Genomic DNA, 5,373 nt, shown 5'->3' on the forward strand with positions numbered 1-5,373 from the left:
GGTCATCCCACTGGCGGTCATTTGATGCTTTGGACGGCTGAATGAGGCCCCGTTTGGGCTGTGTCTCTGGACACCATTTGGAAACATTTGGAAAGTTTAAAGAAAACTCAGGCAACTGGTTGGATTTGGGGGAAAATATAACTAGATTCTACCTCTCACCTCGTATCAAAATCCTGGATGAGTTAAAGATCTAAACAAGGAGAAAAGATGAATGGACATTTAAAACACGTAATTTTGGGAATGTGAATGTCTCTAAACATGTTGCTGAAGGCAGAAACATAAAGACAATGACATAAGAGTTAAAATATCATCAGCACAGTCCCCCACCCTAATCTGTTAGAATCATGAGAAAACAAAACCTTATAGAGCAATTTGTTGACAAAGGGTTAATTTCTTTAATTTTTAAAATTTACCTCTTTTTTTGGTGAGAACACCTAAATTCTTCTTTTGTAGCATATTTGAATTTAATAATACAGTATTACCAACCATAGTTATCATGTTATACATGAGATTCTCAGATCTCGTTCATCTTTATAACCAAAAGTTTATACCATTTTACCAGCCTCTCTTATTTCTTCCACCAGCCAGCCCCTGGTGACTATTTTTATACTCTGTTTCTGAGTTGGACCTTTTTTAAAAAAATTAACACAGAAGTGAAATTTCACATGTAGTACTTGTCTTTGCCTGGCTTATTTCGCTCAGTATAATGTCCTCCATGTTCATACATGTGGTCACAAATGACAGGATTTTTTAAAGGCTGGATGATATTCCATTGTATACACACACACACCACATTTCCTGATCTGTTCATCCATTGGTGAGCACATACCCTAACTATTGTGAATAATGCTTCAGTGAACATGAGAGGACAGATGTCTTCAAGATAATGATTTTGTTTGTTTTGAATATGTATGCAAGAGGTGGGATTGCTGGATCATGCTGTAGTTCTAAACCTCCATCCTGTCTCCTAGAGTGTCTGCACCAGTGTACGTTCCCACCAACAGTGTGCGAAGGTTCCTGTCTCTCCACATCCTCACCAGTGTTTATCTTGTCTTTTTGATAAGAGCCCACCTGAGCTCATTGTGGTTTTTATTTGCATTCCTTTTTTTTCTTTTAATATTTTATTTATTTATTCATAGAGACCGAGAGAGAGAGAGAGAGAGAGAGGCAGAGACACAGGCAGAGGGAGAAGCAGGCTCCATGCAGGGAGCCTGACGTGGGACTCGATCCTGGGTCTCCAGGATCACACCCCGGGTTGCAGGCGGTGCCACCCGGGCTGCCCTGCATTTCCTTTTTGATTAGTGATGTCAACCAGACTTCATTTCTTTAATGTGTAAAATGATCAAATTATTGACAGAAAAACTATTGAAAAATTGGTAGAGAATATGTAGAGTTGCATATATATATAAGGATGTTAACAGAAAAACAAGTGAAGAACATAAGTAGATTACTCACAAAATAAGTTTAGCCACAAACGTTTGAAAAAGATGTTCAATCTTTTTAGTAATAACCACACTCCCTCTCAAACAAACCCTGAGATACCACGTTCTGCCTGTCAAACTGTGAAGAATAAAAAATAATTAGGGTAAATGTATGGTCAACATTGGTAAGGCAGCATGGTTATGTGTATCCCAAGTTCCAAACTCAATGGTTCTGCTTCTAGTGATTGAGGTTTGCATAGTATTTCCTTGATCACCACTGGGGACAGGGGCTCTGCCTGACTTAGGCACCACTTGTGTACTCCTAATCGGTGCTAAGTAAGAACTGGTTGAGGGAATGGATCACTGAATAGCCACCAAGGATGTTAGAGTGTTTTGAGCCATGAAACTTGGGAGACATTCTCCGCGTCCATTAATGGTGTGTTGCTTAAATATATCAACAGTCGAGGTTGCCAAGCAACCAGTAGGTTTAACAACCTACCTACCAGTGGGTTGACTAAATCGACATTAATTCAGTCAAAATGATGTCTTGGGGGAATGGGTATTCATTCATTCTATTCCATCAAGTATTCATGCCAAGTACACTCTTGGTGCTTCTATATTGAACTGGACCCTCTGCGGATGGAATACTTTCTATGTTAAAGGTTCAATATATTCATGATCACCCATTGCTGGATTCTTAAAGGCCTAATACACCAAGTGTAAATGTACCTTTCTTTCCCACCTCCTCTGCTGTCAGGATTTTGTAGAAAATACTGTCTCCCACTCTAGCAGGCACCGTATACACATGCCACTGAGCCTTCAGTCCTGGAGTTAACGCCAGGATTCAAAACCTTGGAGAATAACATTCCTGCTTGAGGCAATCTAATTAAACTTCTGCTGTCAACATGAAGTGGCCCCCAATGGACAGATCAAACCTATTTTTAGGCTGCAAGTGTTATAAGAAGAAATATTTAATTAGAATGGGGGATGTTTAAAATAGCTTTCTCTCTTAACATGGGTGCCTGCTGGCTTGTTTTCCCAGTTATCATTAATCACCACCAGACGGACGTCAGAATTCACAGTCGGCTCTAGCTCCTGTCAAAATCTGCCTTCTTCGGGTAATTTGTTGCATAACTCAAAATGCCAAGTCTCTCCAGATCCGGGCACTTTCCGGTGAGCCAATGGCCCCAAGAGCTTTAGACAATTCAGTGGAGAGCATTTCTTTGGAACGAGAGCCCAGGCAGGGTATTTCTCCCACTGAAGTCTGTGTTTCTTGGTGTCTGTGGAAAGACAGTCCTGTTCAGACTGAGGAGATAATGTTCTCTGGCCACGGGCCTGAGAAGGGTTTGATGTTGCCTCAGAATCTACGTGAAGAACTGGGTTGTAGAGAAATTGATAGAAGGAAGACAAAAACTGCAGCTCTGTTAGGTTTCACACCTAATTTTTGATACTGCTTCATGGTTTTTCTGGGTCAACAAGTAAAAATCTTTGGGAATTGGAGAACTAGGTTGACTTGGCTTTACCTAATAGTTGTGCTATATAGGAAGTCCTATAGACTAGACTTTATGTGAAAAAAAATCACACAGGTACATAAATCATGGCAGGTGCTGTTCTAAGTGTTTTCTGTGTGTTTAACTCATGTAATCCCCATGATACCCTTTTGAGGTGTGTGGTAGTGTTACTCTTATTTTAAAGATGAGGAAATTCAGGGATAGGAAGGAAACTGAGGAAGGATATGAACACCTTCACAGAGCCAGTCACTCATGGGTGGTAGAGATAGGATTAAAATAGTCTGGAGTTGAGTCTTAGCCACATCTTCTGTTTTAGTACTTTATGATTAACAAGGAGGTTTTTCTTCATTCCTGGTAGATTTTAAGTAGTGCATGCCTCCTAGAACTTCACCTTCAGGCATCCTACAAATGATCACCCTTTCCCCGAACTCAAAAGCTTTTATAAAGTCATTATTGGTGAGAAGAAAAAGCATTTTTCTCTTTTGGGAGCAAGCATTCAGCCTGTATGCTTCTTCAGTCTGATGTTCCTGCTTCTAGAATGGTACTGTAAGGAAATGATCCAAGGTGTATCTAGAAAAATCTATTTAAAGTAAATGGGGACCTTTGCCAGTCATGTTCCTAGTATCATCAGAACCCAGAACAGTTTCTAGCACATGGTGGACATTTGGCAAAGAATTATTAATGAGGAAACTGCAAATTACAAACAAAAAACCAAAGATATATACAAGACCTCTGTGTCCGCCCAGAGGATGAAATAATTTTATATCCATTGATAGCATTCTATATAGACACCAGAAATCACATTTATAGAAGAAATTTCAATAATAGTTGCTTTAAAAGAATCTATATTAAGGAGATAAATCAAGCACAAAAACATTAAGGACATTATTTTCTTGGCTCCCCTACTCAGCAAAATGGTATGTTTGTAGTTTTAAACTGATTGAATTCACTTTGACACTTCACTAGTAGTTATCCACAGTTGGCAAGTTGTGGTTGATTTTATCCTATGCTTTGGGTTTAGGGCATTTGTTATCTTTCTTATAATAAATCCATGTTCTTTTGTGATCAGAAGAAATAAATGTTTAAAATTACATCTTCCATGGGACCATTAAAAGTAGAAGCAAGGGATCCCTGGGTGGCGCAGCGGTTTGGCGCCTGCCTTTGGCCCAGGGCGCGATCCTGGAGACCCGGGATCGAATCCCACGTCGGGCTCCCGGTGCACGGAGCCTGCTTCTCCCTCTGCCTGTGTCTCTGAGCCTCTCTCTCTCTCTCTCTCTGTGACTATCATGAATAAATAAATAAAATCTTAAAAAAAAAAAAAAGAAAAGAAAAAAAAATAAAAGTAGAAGCAAAATTTACACAAAGGAGCAAAAGTAACTAAGGATAGAAGACTAGATTCTTGAGGAAAACATCAAAAGTGAATAGTGGTTGTATTTGCTTGAGGGGATTGAATTTAGCATTGCACTTCTCTTAATTTATGTTACTTGCCAATGTTTCAATAATGAAAATATTTTAAATAAATATACGTTTCTTTAATGGAAAAAGTAGAGTCTGGGTAATTAGTTTTAAAAATGGCTGCAGCTTTGTGCAGTGACAGTATCGTAGCCAATGAGGTTTATCTGAGGCACGATTATTGCTAATTAAAATTGGCCGCAGCCAGTGTCCACAATAGCCAAATTATGGAAAGAGCCTAGATGTCCAGCGACAGATGAATGGATAAAGAAGATGTGGTGTATATATATATATATATAATGGAATACTACACAGACATCAAAAAGAATGAAGTCTTCCCATTTACAACGACATGGATGAAACTGGAGGGTATTATGCTAAGTGAAATAACTCAATCAGAGAAAGACAATTACCATATCTCATATGTGGAATTTAAGAAACAAAACAGAGGATCATAGGGAAAGAGAGGAAAAAATAAAACAAGATGAAATAAAAGAGGGAGACAAACCATAAAAGACTCTTAATTATAGGAAATAAACTGAGGGTCGCTTCAGGGGAGAGGAGTGGGGGATGGGGTGCCTGGGTGATGACATTAAGGAGGGCCTGTGACGTGATGAGCGCTGGGTGTTATGTGCAACTGATGAATCACTGAACTCCACCTCTGAAACCAATAATACATTATATGTTAATTGAATTTAAATTTTAAAAATGTTAAAATTGGCTGCAACATCTGGCACTGGTTAAGGAGTTTCACTGTGGTCTCCACATGTGCCTCTTGCCTCTTCTGCGGTCCCCATCCCCGTCCTTACGGTCCTGGCCATCTTGCTGACCCACTGGGGACTACCCCTGTGCCTGGCTTACGAAAGGCTTTCATATGTTTGTTTAATGACTGAACTGAACAGCTGTGGAGTAAATTTTTAATTTAGTATTTAAAAATAGGTCTGCATTACAGGGCTCCTTGTTCTTCCAGTGTCACTCACCTCTAATAG

General features: G+C 39.4%; 1 pseudogene; it reads left to right on the forward strand.

Annotated features, from left to right (window-relative positions):
• Window positions 1–4,511: 4,511 nt before the first annotated feature.
• On the forward strand, window positions 4,512–4,678 carry LOC119864807 (annotated as a pseudogene).
• Window positions 4,679–5,373: the final 695 nt, after the last annotated feature.

Source organism: Canis lupus, chromosome 20, assembly GCF_011100685.1.
Source record: "Canis lupus familiaris isolate Mischka breed German Shepherd chromosome 20, alternate assembly UU_Cfam_GSD_1.0, whole genome shotgun sequence".
Lineage (NCBI taxonomy): Eukaryota > Metazoa > Chordata > Mammalia > Carnivora > Canidae > Canis > Canis lupus.